Below are 12373 nucleotides of genomic sequence, written 5' to 3'. Positions count from 1 at the left end.
TTAAAGAGAAAAAAAATACCTCAAATACACAGAAGAACTATACAAAAAAGATCATGACCCAGATAACCACGATGGTGTGATCACTCACCTAGAACCAGACATCCTGGAATGCGAAGTCACGTGGGCCTTAGGAAGAATCACTATGAACAAAGCTAGTGGAGGTGATGGAATTCCAGTTGAGCTATTTCAAATCCTAAAAGATGATGCTGTGAAAGTTCTTCACTCAGTATGCCAGCAAATTTGGAAAACTCAGCAGTGGCCACAAGACTGGAAAAGATCAGTTTTCACCCCAATCCCAAAGAAGGGCAATGCCAAAGAATGTTCAAACTACCACACAATTGTACTCATCTCACACACTAGCAAAGTAATGCTCAAAATGCTCCAAGACAGGCTTCTAGAGTATATGAACTGTGAACTTCCAGATGTTCAAGCTGGATTTAGAAAAGGCAGAGGAACCAGAGATAAAATTGCCAACAAATCGTTGGCAATTGTTGATCCACCAAACTGTTGGATCATCAAAAAAGCAAGAGAGTTCCAGAAAAAAAATCTACTTCTGTTTTATTGACCACACCAAAACCTTTGATTGTGTGGATCATAAGAAACTGTGGAAAATTCATAAAGAGATGGGAATACCAGACCACCTTACCTGCCTCCTGAGAAATATGTATGCAGGTCAAGAAGCAACAGTTAGAACTGGACATGGAACAACAGACTGGTTCCAAATCAGGAAAGGAGTATGTCAAGGTTGTATATGGTCACCATGCTTATTTAACTTATATGCATTATTTAACTTATAAGGCGAGTATATGATGCAAAATGCTGGGCTGGATGAAGTACAAGCTGGAATCAAGATTGCCGGGAGAAATATCAATAACCTCAGATATGCAGATGACACCACCCTTATGGTAGAAAGCGAAGAAGAACTAAAGAGCCTCTTGATGAAAGTGAAAGAGGAGAGTGAAAAAGTTGGTTTAGAACTCAACATTCAGAAAACTAAGATCATGGCATTCAGTCCCATCACTTCATGGCAAATAGATTGGGAAACAATGGAAATAGTGAGAGATTTTATTTTTGGAGACTCAAAAATCACTGCAGATGGTGAGTGCAGCCATGAAATTAAAAGATGCTTGCTCCTTGGAAGAAAAGTTATGACCAACCTAGACAGCATATTAAAAAGCAGAGACATTACTTTGCCAACAAGTTCTGTCTAGTCAAAGCTATGGTTTTTCCAGTAGTCATGTATGGGTGTGACTATAAAGAAAGCTGAACACTGAAGAATAGATGCTTTTGAACTGTGTTCAAAAGAGTCCCTTGGACTGCAAGGAGGTCAAACTAGTCAATCCTAAAGGAAATCAGTCCTGGGTGTTCATTGGAAGGACTGATGCTGAATCTGAAACTCCAATACTTTGGCCACCTGATGGGAAGAACTGACTCATTGGAAAAGACCCTGATGCTGGGAAAGATTGAAAGCGGGAGGAGAAGGGGACGACAGAGAATGAGATGGTTGGATGGCATTACTGACTCAATGGACATGAGTTTGAGCAAGCTCTGGGAGTTGGTGATGGGCAGGGAAGCTTGGCCTGCTGCAGTCCTTGGGGTTGCAAAGAGTCAGACATGACTGAGCAACTGAAGTGAACTGACTGAAATTTATTTAACTAGAATTAAACAAAGCCAGGACTGACAGGTAATTTAAGACTTATGATTATGGCATGCTTTCCAAGGCAGTATTGAACTCTAAAATAGGGAATGTAGTTCCTCCCAGGCTGTCACTTAAATTTACTATTTCCTCAGTGATCTTATAGGGACAAAAATATTTTCTGTACATTCATCTGTTCTTTAAAGAATGGCTAGATAGGTTTTCTGCTCAAGTCCTAGGAGAGAACAGCCAGGATAATGATGGGAGCAATAGAAGCAGAAAGGAAGTGATGATGGGAGATACAGCTCTTACAAGGAAAGTCCATAGGACCCTACAATTACATGGGCGTGAGAACCGAAAGACATGTCAGAGAAGATTCTAAAGGTTTCTGCCTAGGAAGCCCGGATAACCTCGGGACCACAAATAGTATGAAAGGGGAGCTCCTTTTATTTAAAAAAAAAAAAAAAGACAACATTCTCAGTTTTAAATTGTTTTAAGTTTGGAAAGTTGGAGTGAACAAAGGAGCATGTCAGTGGTGGTGCCCAACAGGCAATTAAAATATGTAGAACATAGGTGAGGGCTAGAAATAAGTCGAACGCATAAAAATACCAGCTCAGTTCATGAATGCACATCAGAATTATCTGGGGTACTTTAAAACATAGGGCTTCCCTGTTGGCTCAGATGGTAAAGAGTCTGCCTGCCATGCAGGAGACCTAGGTTTGAGCCCTGGGTCAGGAAGATTCCCTGAAGAAGGGAATGGCTATCCACTTTAGTGTTCTTACCTGGAGAATTCCACAGACAGAGGAACCTGGCAGACAACAGTCCATGAGTCACAAAGAGTCGGACACAACTGAGCAACTAACATTTTCACTTTTAAAACATACTTAAACCTTAGATCAATTAAAAAAAAAAACTTTTGGAAGGCTAAGCAACATTGGCCTAAGTAAAGCACGACAGAGGCTTAGATGAGCTAAGAAAAATGTTAAGAATGAAACACTAATGGACATCCATATTTGAAGCTGGAAGAAGAAGAATAGTCAGCAGCAACCAAGAAGGGGAATCCAGGGAAGAAAGACTAGAACCTGGATGGGATAGTACAGGACAAAGTTTTAAGAAGTAAAAGATAAGCAATAGTGTCAGCTGTTGGTACAGGTAGGTGAAGGAGCATCAGGACTGGAAATGCATTATCTTGTTGGTATGTGACAAAAGTATATTGTCTTTTAATATTCAAATATATCACAATATGTGCATGGAATAGAAATAATTCAGAAACCACAGGTGGTTGTTACAGTTTTTATCAAGCTTCTCTTTTCATTTCCAAAGTGGTTGAAGTATTTCAACTGTTAGTGATAGCAACGTTTGGTCCAGTACTGTTGATCAGTATATCAACAGAGGAGAATAAAGAGAGCTAGCAAAGTTAAAGATGTCACAATTATTTACCTTGTTTTTTTATTCCAGTGTACAGAGCAACAGATAATGACTCAGCAAGAATAAAGGTGTTGGGGTAGAAAAATAAAAGAAAATTTTATTAAAAACAATTGTCACTGTACAGATAGAATTAATATCCCATGGGGCAATTTTAATTCAGCCAAAAGCAAATGTTAACCATGTGGGTTAACATCTTTCTCCTTCAAAACATGTGAAAACACACACATACACAATAAAAAAAGCTCAAATATAAAAAAGACAAACATAACTTAAAAGACTAAATTGAGGGGGGGAATGCTAAAAAGTATATAAATATATGGTTAGTGTCTGGAAACTGCTGAAAAAATTGTTAAAGGGAGTGGGGAAGAGAACAGTGTAGCTAAGAATATAGTGATATAATTAAAACCAGCCATCTTTGGGCTGATTATGAAAACATATCCAGTTCAGTTCAGTTCAGTCGCTCAGTCATGTCTGACTCTTTGTGAGCCCATGAACCACAGCATGCCAGGTCTCCCTGTCCATCACCAACTCCCAGAGTTTACCCAAACTCATGTCCATTGAGTCAGTGATACCATCCAACCATCTCATCCTCCGTCATCGCCTTCTCCTCCTGCCCTCAATCTTTCCCAGCATATTAGGAAAACATTGGACTGTAGTTTACCAGGCTTCTCCATCCATGGGATTTTCCAGGCAAGAGTACTGGAGTGGGTTGCCATTTCCTTCTCCAGTAGGAAAACATTAATGATTGCTGAAACAGTTTTCCCAAGTATGAGCAAGGGTACAAAAACTACCCTGGATGATGTTCAAGGGATAAATGAGATAATGTATGTGAAAGTTTTCTGGAAACTCCAAACTGTGCTACACATATGAGGGGTTGCTATGAGTGTTGTTTCTATTCCACCCAGAGTTTGGGAGCAAAGGGCATTGAAGAGAGGCCACAGACCAGACAACCAACCAATACTCCAAACCACTGCTTTTGTTTCTCAGTGTCCCTAGCCAAAGTGAGTCACATTCATGTACTGACCAACACAAGATACCATGAAATTCTGATATCATTAAAAGCTACTTACATCACCAGCAGTAGGCTTCTCAGGTGGTGTTAGTGATAAAACAAACAAACAAACAAACAAACCCACCTGCCAATGCAGGAGGCTTAAGAGACGTGGGTTTGCTTCCTGGGTCAGGAAGATCCCCTGGAGGAGGGTGTGGCAACCCACTCCAGTATTCTTACCTGGAGAATCACCATGAACAGAGAAGCCTAGCAGGCTACAGTCCATAGGGTCACAAAGAATCAGACACAACTGAATTGATTGAGCATGCACACAGGTGCACGCACACACACACACACCACCAGCAGTACTAGGTGACTTCCCAAGGAGGATATACTCTTGACTGAGTTCTCCCAGCTGAAAACTGGATTTGTGGTATGATTTTTTTACAGGGTTAAGAACTCGATAAAACTCATTCAAGTGCTCTCATTTCTGATTTTTATTAATGTTCTTTGGTCTTGCCCCATATTCTCTCCACCCTGTCCAATTTACCAGACTATCTGGAATAGCTGTATCTCTCTGAAGATGTCAATAAGAACAGTACTTTTTCTCACAAAGCAATCTAAATTCTATCATATGCATTATCTCTTCCTCACAGGCCAGCAATATCCTAAGGAAACACATTCAAACTGATAAGCATTTGCAAGCATAGCTCAGGGCTGCTTATCCTCACAATATGAATGGGAGAATCAGTCCATAGAGTGTAGCCTGTCTGTACAGGATGAGATATTGATGCCAAAATATTGCTTGACTTTTATTTTTCAGGCTGTCTAAGGAAAAGATAGGTGGCGGGATAGTGTGGAAAAGGTGCAACTGATATAACAAGAAGTTCATGATCTCATATGTAAATGCACATCCTGTAAAACAATGTTCAGTATTGTACAATCTTAGAGTTAGATGGAAATTCAAAAGTCATCTTATTCCCAAATGTCTGTTGCCCAATAAAAAAATGCCATCCATATCTACTTGAATTCCTTTAGTAAGAGGCAGGCACCTCAGTTCATTATGTTTTTTTTTTTTTTTCTCATCTTTGGTAACTGGCTAAAACTTCAAGGCATCAAATAACTAAAAACATTGTCATGGAATCTCAAAAGGATTCTTTAAGACAACCTAACCTCATTCCCTTGATGATCCAGATGGGGAGACTGAGGCTCCTCTAGAAAGCATAGAATTTCTCCTCATTTAGATAGCCAGTCAGTGGCAGAGCCAGGACTAGAATTCAAAGCCTCCAAATTTAGGACCTAGTGTCAAAATTAAAACAAAACAAAACTGACCTTGGAGTAAGAAAAATCTGGTTTTCAGGTTTTGCTTAGACACTTACTAACTCGATCTCTAGCAAGTTTCATTTTCTTTGGGCCTATTTGGCCACCTGTACAATTAAGACCAGAAGACCTGAACCTTCCCTAGGGGTAAGTAGTCAGTGGGATTATGGATTTGAAAGTACGTGGCACATAGTGGGAATTTAAGAAATAATAAATTACAAAGGAACTTGTCACATTCATCCATCATGTTCATTTTAGTGTTTCCCATCACTTATGAAGATACCACCACCACTGCAACTTATAAAGCTTAAAATCTCAGAGTCTTATTTGACTTAACAGCATGCTATAAGAGAAAAGATGGAAGAGTTTTTGACCTGGGAATGAAAGATGAATGAGAATCTGTTCTTTGGTTTTCAGATCTTTGAGAAACAATCCTGAAGAGACTGAGTGGCCCCAGAGAGAATGACTAGAACCTCTGGAAGCCACAGGAAGACTGAGTTTAGCTTAACAAAAGGAAGAACTTTTGCAGAGTCAAGGCTTTCTATGAAGGGAATGGACTCTCTCAGAAATTAGTAAGTGCATTCCCTCTGAAAGTATTCAGGCAGATACTAGCAAAGATGTTATAAGGCGTAGCTAATTGGAGTGAAAGAAAATTATGATTCATAAAAACCTACTATGCATCAGATATTACGCTAGGCATTTTACAAGGATTACTTCTTTTAATCCTTTCAATAAACCTATGATATGGATACTATTCTCCCTCTAAACAGTTTTGGAGAAATTCATATTTCTCAATGGGCTTGCTACCGGTATAATAAGTGGGTAGTAGGAACAATGCTTTGTTGTATCAAACTGGTTGGCATTAAATGCAGTAGTACTTCATTCCTTGTGTACAAAAATCACACTCCCAGGACATATTTCTAAATGTCCTATGAGTACTGTTTTGATCCTGGTTGGAAATAAAGAATAATTGATATGCTTAGGATCACAAACAGCAGGTAAGTAGCAGACCCAGAACTTTAATAAGCTGTGTCTAACTCAGAAAGTGGACACCCTTTCTATTTGTACCATCCACAAAAATGGATGGACTTATTGAAATACACACCTTTTAAAGTCTAAACCAATCCCAAAAGATATTGATTCTCTCATTCTTCTTTTTTCAATCTCATGTAATTTGTCAACTTCCAAATTCTGCAGATTCATCTTCTGTGATGTCTTGTTAAATTCATTATCTCCTTTCCATGCCCATAGTCACCACCTCCAGGGTCTCATTCCCTCTCTGCATCTGGTTTATCTACCTCTCATGTTTTCTTATTACAATTAAGGTAACTCATGTTTACCAGATTATTCTTCCTGAAACATAGATTTGTATTTTTCCTTTAGCTCAGAAATTTTCAATAATTTTCCAAAGTCTGATGAATTAAAGAGAAAATCTAGCATTCAAAAGTCTTCCATGGTTTGTCATCAATCTACCATGGCAACTTTAACTTCATTTTCCACCTAATTGTACTCTAAAATCCAGTTCAGCTGGTGTTCTTTTCACAAGCCCAGAGCTTCCCTGACTCCAAACAGTTGTTCTTGTTTTTTTCTCTGCTTGGACTGCTGTCTCTCCTGTTTCCACCTGTTGAAATCCTATCTGTGTTTCATGGCTCATCATAAATAATAATAATAGTTAACATTTATAAAGTGCTTATTTTGGTCCAGGCACTGTGCTAAGTGTGTGCAATTATTTCACACAGATTATCTAATTTAATCCTCACAGAAACTTAATAAAGTAAGCTCTATTATTATCTCTGGCTTAGCCTAGACTAAAACAGAATTCAGAGAGGGTGTAGTAATTATGCTTGATCAATGTCACACAAGTTAATAAATGGTAGGGGTGGGATTTGAGTGTAAGTAGTCTGGCTTTGCAGCTCTGAAAGGTGCTAAAATGTCAAAAAAAATCCAAAAACCCTTTCTGATTTTCTCTGGCTCAACTAGATGTGATCCTTCTCTGACAACATCAAAACATTTTGACAGGATCTTTAAAGCTTATCTTATTTAATTGCTCTTATATCCATGACGAGGTGCCAGTGGGCACAGACTATGTCTTAGGCATATGTCTGTCTCATACAGTGTGGCACAGAATAGGTGCTCAGCGAGAGTGTTATGTTGAATTGGAGGTATGCTGGGGTGAAGGAAGGGACTAAAGAATTGTGTGGGGGAAGATACCCCATACTCTCCTGCCTTAGCCACCCTGCATGGTGTGATACTGGTCAAAGCTGCCAACATCTGTCTAAATCAGATCTTGCAGTCTCTGCTTCCCCAGCCTAGTTTCCTGGCGGGTCTTTTCTTGTCCCCCAGTTCTCACAGCTGCCTCAGCCTTGGCTAATGTTTGAGATAAGGCAGGATCAAAATATCACTGCCCTGGGCAGTTTCCAGGAATGAAGGATCAAGTGAAACCCAGCCGGGTGGGTGAGGGTGAAAACTGAAAGCCCCCAAATAGAGCCTGCAAGCTCTTTACACAAGCCCTGACTTGCCCAGGGGCCACGTGGGTAGGCCAGCAGCTCAACTTCCTTCGGGATGCTTTACAAATATGATCAGACTCCTGCCTCCCTTCCCTAAGCTCCTAGACTCCTTCTCTTCCTTATCTCCCAACCGCAGATAGGGTGGTTGGACAGTCCAGGCATGCTTCCAAAGGACATAGGGGTGCAGTAAAAGCCTACCCAGGGTAACTGGCTCACCAAGGTCATCAGAGTATTAGTGCAGGTCCCTGGCATCTTACACAGCACTTTCTGGATACAGATGGGTGGGTAGACAGACAGCCACAGGACACCTTCCCAGCCATTCTGACTTTGTAGCACCTTAGCAGAATCATCCTAACATGATCCTGAACTCCCATACCTATGCTCAGCCTTGAGCAAATCTCAACCACCTTGCCACACCAGAGAGTGTTCCACACTTACCCCGTAAATGAATGGATGGATGGATCTTGCTCCAGCAACAGAATTCTTGGACAAATGTACCTCAGTGCCGGCCAGATATCCCACCAAGTCCCCACTTCTCAGCCCCCAGCCTCCATACCACACACTCAGTAGATGAAATCCATTAACAGTCAAAGCTCTGCTCTGACTCATTTCACATGTGCAGCAACAACAGCCAGAACCTATTCTCTTTCCTTTCACGCTACTGCCTACTTCCCCGCCCCCATGAAGCAGCTATTGGATCACTGCAGTGTCTAGGCGTGGCTACACAAAGAAGTTTCACCCCTGACAGGGAGAGTAGGGGAGGAGTTGGGGAAGGGTGGGTGAATAGTGAAAAAGCCCCGCCTTTGGCAGTAACTGGAAAGCTCCAGGGACTAAAGCGGGGAGAAAGGGAATAGAAGCAGGAGAGGTTGTGGAGCTGGTTAAGATCTGTGGTTTCTCAGTAGGACTTGAGACTTTGTGGCAGAGTGTCACTTCTGTATATAAGCTTCACTCATTCAAGTGGTCCCTTTGTCCACTGCATTATACTTATTTCCTTACTGTCACTGAATTGTAATCTGTAATAATTTAATTTATAAATTTGCTTGGTTGTTTAATGTCTGTCCTTTCCCTTCCACTAATCGGTAAGCATTATGAGCTAACACTCAGTAACAACACTTATGCAACACTTGATATCTTCCAGGCACTCTTCTTAATATTTTACGTATATTAACTAATTTAATCCTCATAACTACCCTAGTTTGATTCACAATTTAGAGGTAAGGAAACTGAGACATAGTCTGATTGCCCAATGTCAAACAGCTAATAAGTGACAGGGCTGGGAAGGAGACTGGTATATAGAAGAAGGAATAAATAAATTAACTAGAGAACCAGGGGTAAAGGACAAAATGGAAGAGGTCAGAAAGACTTTGAATATGTTGAAGTTGAGTAGCCACAGAGCCCCACAAGATGAAGAAATGTGAGCTGGCAGCAAGAGGACCCTTTAGCCTGGGGGCACTCTCTCACAACACAGCCTTGCTGTCTTTTATTTTTTAAACACAAGTCCTTTCCAGCTAAGATGGGAACATTCTTCAAGGTCAGAGTTAGGGGATTTTCAACAACCCTAGCCTCAAGAGCTCAAGATCTTCCCTTCCCCCTTTCCCTATAAACCATGCCTTATTTTTTGGTACTTTGTTTTTTATTCTTTTTAAAAAATTATTGGAGTATAGTTGATTTACAATGTTGTGTTAGCTTCTGCTGTACAGCAAAGTGAATCAGTTATACATATATCCACTCTTTTTTAGTCTTTTCCCATGTAGGCCATTACAGAGTACTGAATAGCGTTCCCTGTGGAACTCTAATAAGTAGGTCCTTATTAGTTATCTATTTTATATATAGTAGTGTGTATATGTCAATCTCAATCACCCAATTTATCCCCCTTTACACTCTGATAGCCATAAATTTGTTTTCTACATATGCAATTTTATTTCTGTTTTGAAGATAAATTAGTTTGTTCCCATTTTTAGATTCTATATATAAGTAATATCATATGATATTTGTCTTTCTCTCTGACTTAAACTTCACTCAGTAGAACCAAGACTCATTTTAAAACTACTTCCTCACTGGTATCTTTATTATTCACCTTCCCCTTTGTGCCCAACTTTTCTACCCACAAAACATACACTTCTTCCCACTGCAAAGTAAAATCTTCTACCACACTGCCTCTTCCTCAAATAATAGCCTCATCTCTCTTTCTTTCTCAGCCAAATTTCTGACTAAAGCAGTCTTCACTCACTGTTTCCATGTCTTCACTTTCCATTAGCTTCCCAATTTATTGTAATCTGGCTTCTAGCCCAATGCTCTTTCCCTGAGGTCACAAATGACCTTTATACTTCCACATTTTAGAAAACATTTTCACTCATTTTCTTATTTATTTTCAGGTTTTTTTTTTTCCAGTATCAGCCACCCTTTTCTTTGGGAAACATTATTGCTTGTATTGGAAAACATGGTCATCTCCCGGTTTTCCTCTATTTCTCTAACCCTTCTCAGATTATGTCACTGGATATTCTCCAGTAATATAATATTGATGATGCTGGGACTCTCAGAACACTTTATACATACAATCTCATTTATCCCACAGAACAACTCTTTGAAGTATTATTTTCCTTAGTTTATACATGTGGAAACTCAAGATCAGACAAGTTAACTGAATAGTCCAAGGGCACACAGCAATTACAAGCTTAATCCAGAATTATAACCAGAACCTGACTCTAAGCATGCTACATCATGCTGTCTTGCTCCAATGAGTAAGGACATGGAACAATAGAATGTCTTTGGAGTCTGAATTGGGATTCCAGAACTGCCACTTAAAATTTGCATGCTGTGTCATCTTAGGCAAGTACTTTAATCTCTCAGAGATTCTGTTTCCCTATCTATAAAATATGGAAAGAAACAAGGTCAGAAGATTTGAGAATATTTATAGATTTTTTAATCCAGTTCCAGACACAGGAACTCAATAACTGAGACCTGTTAGAATGACAGTGATAACTACTATGTCTATAATTATTCATCTTTTCCCTCTAATTTTTCTACCTTTTATTACTATTTTAACCTTATTAGTCTACTTTCTTGTCACTAGTTTCTAATTTTATTTGTTTGTTTCCTGATTCAATCCTCCTATAAGAGAATGTAATTTCGACTGAGGCAATTAGTCAAACTCCTGTGTTTTTCCTACACACTACCTTCTCAGGCCTAGGACTGGAAGTTAAGCACACAGTGACCAGAAGGCTGTATAACTGACTATTTTACATATGTATTTGCTAATAATATTACTTTAAAATAACAGGTAGCATAGTCCTCTAGAATTATTTACACATATATTTCCTTTAATCCTTATAACTATGGGAAGGTGCCATTATTATTATTATGCAAATTTACTAATTGGAACCTGGAAAAGGAAATGGCAACCCACTCCAGTATCCTTGCCTGGAAAATCCCATGGACAGAGGAGCCTGGTGGACTATAGTCCATGATGTCACAAAAGATTCGGATATAACTTGGCAACTAAACAACACCACCACTAATTGGAAAGGGCAGAAATGCCATCTCTTGCATGTGTACTATATGCAGGCGCTGAGATAGGTGATTTATATGTTATTTCACTAACCATTCTAGAGCACATCCAAGATCTGAGGATTATTAGCTCTATCTTAAAAGTGAAAAATAATTAAATGGAATATATAAAACATTAAGTGACATCCAAATGAGCACAGAATTGCTAAGCAGAGGTGTTGAGATTTGGACTCTTTTTACTACACCATGCTACTTTTCACCTACCGACAGCCTTGTGGGGATAGACAACTGTCACTGGGAATGGAAAAAAAAAAAAAAAGAGAGATTTAGATACTTCATTCTAAAGCTCTACTTACAGGATGAGGGCCATAGTAATTTGAAGCAGCATTTCTGCAAAATATTAGAATTGTTTAGCTCAGTTCAGTTTCAAAATGAATCCACAGCATGATAGACTTGGCACATAAATAAACACATAAGTTGACTATAAATAAATGCGTAAATAGGAGAAAGAATAAAACCTATTGTGACAACACTAAGGGATACACAATCATAAAAAATTAATAATCATATAAGGGATTTATCTAGTATCTAGAGAGCAGGTTCTAAAATTCTTATTCTTAGCATTGGTGAGACATCCAGATACCCAGGCATTGCTACACTCCACACCCCACTATGTTTGGTTTGAGAAGACTCAAGAAGACTTGGTCACTTTCTGCCAATATCTGAAGGGAAAGGCTGTCATAGGGTAGAAGGTTTAGATGAGGTTTGTATCTTAAGGGAGCAAAGTGAGGACATATGGGTAGAATGTACAGGCAGACAGATTTATACTCAGTATAAAGTATGGTTTTCTAATAATCACAATGAAGGGTCAAGTCAGTCTCCAGGGCTCCAGATAACAGTCTCTCCCATGTATCTTCACTAATATAATGTTACCAGCCTGGAGCTGGGCAGCTATGGTTATTTTCTTTAGTGTCTGCCTCCTTT

At 39.3% G+C, this 12373-nt stretch overlaps 1 protein-coding gene across 1 annotated transcript in view; it reads right to left on the bottom strand.

The window, feature by feature from the left end:
* The window catches only part of EDA2R (ectodysplasin A2 receptor), a 104866-nt gene extending 96432 nt beyond the window's left edge, over nt 1-8434 (bottom strand). Inside the window, exon 1 of the mRNA XM_043897502.1 lies at nt 8321-8434. The gene's annotated coding sequence lies outside the window, so the exon portion shown is untranslated. The remainder of the gene's footprint in view (nt 1-8320) is intronic.
* Between the last annotated feature and the right edge of the window lie 3939 nt (nt 8435-12373).

This window comes from Cervus elaphus, chromosome X (genome assembly GCF_910594005.1).
Source record: "Cervus elaphus chromosome X, mCerEla1.1, whole genome shotgun sequence".
NCBI lineage: Eukaryota > Metazoa > Chordata > Mammalia > Artiodactyla > Cervidae > Cervus > Cervus elaphus.
The sequence above is the reverse complement of the archived record's forward strand: the minus strand, read 5'-3'. Positions and strand labels throughout refer to the sequence as shown.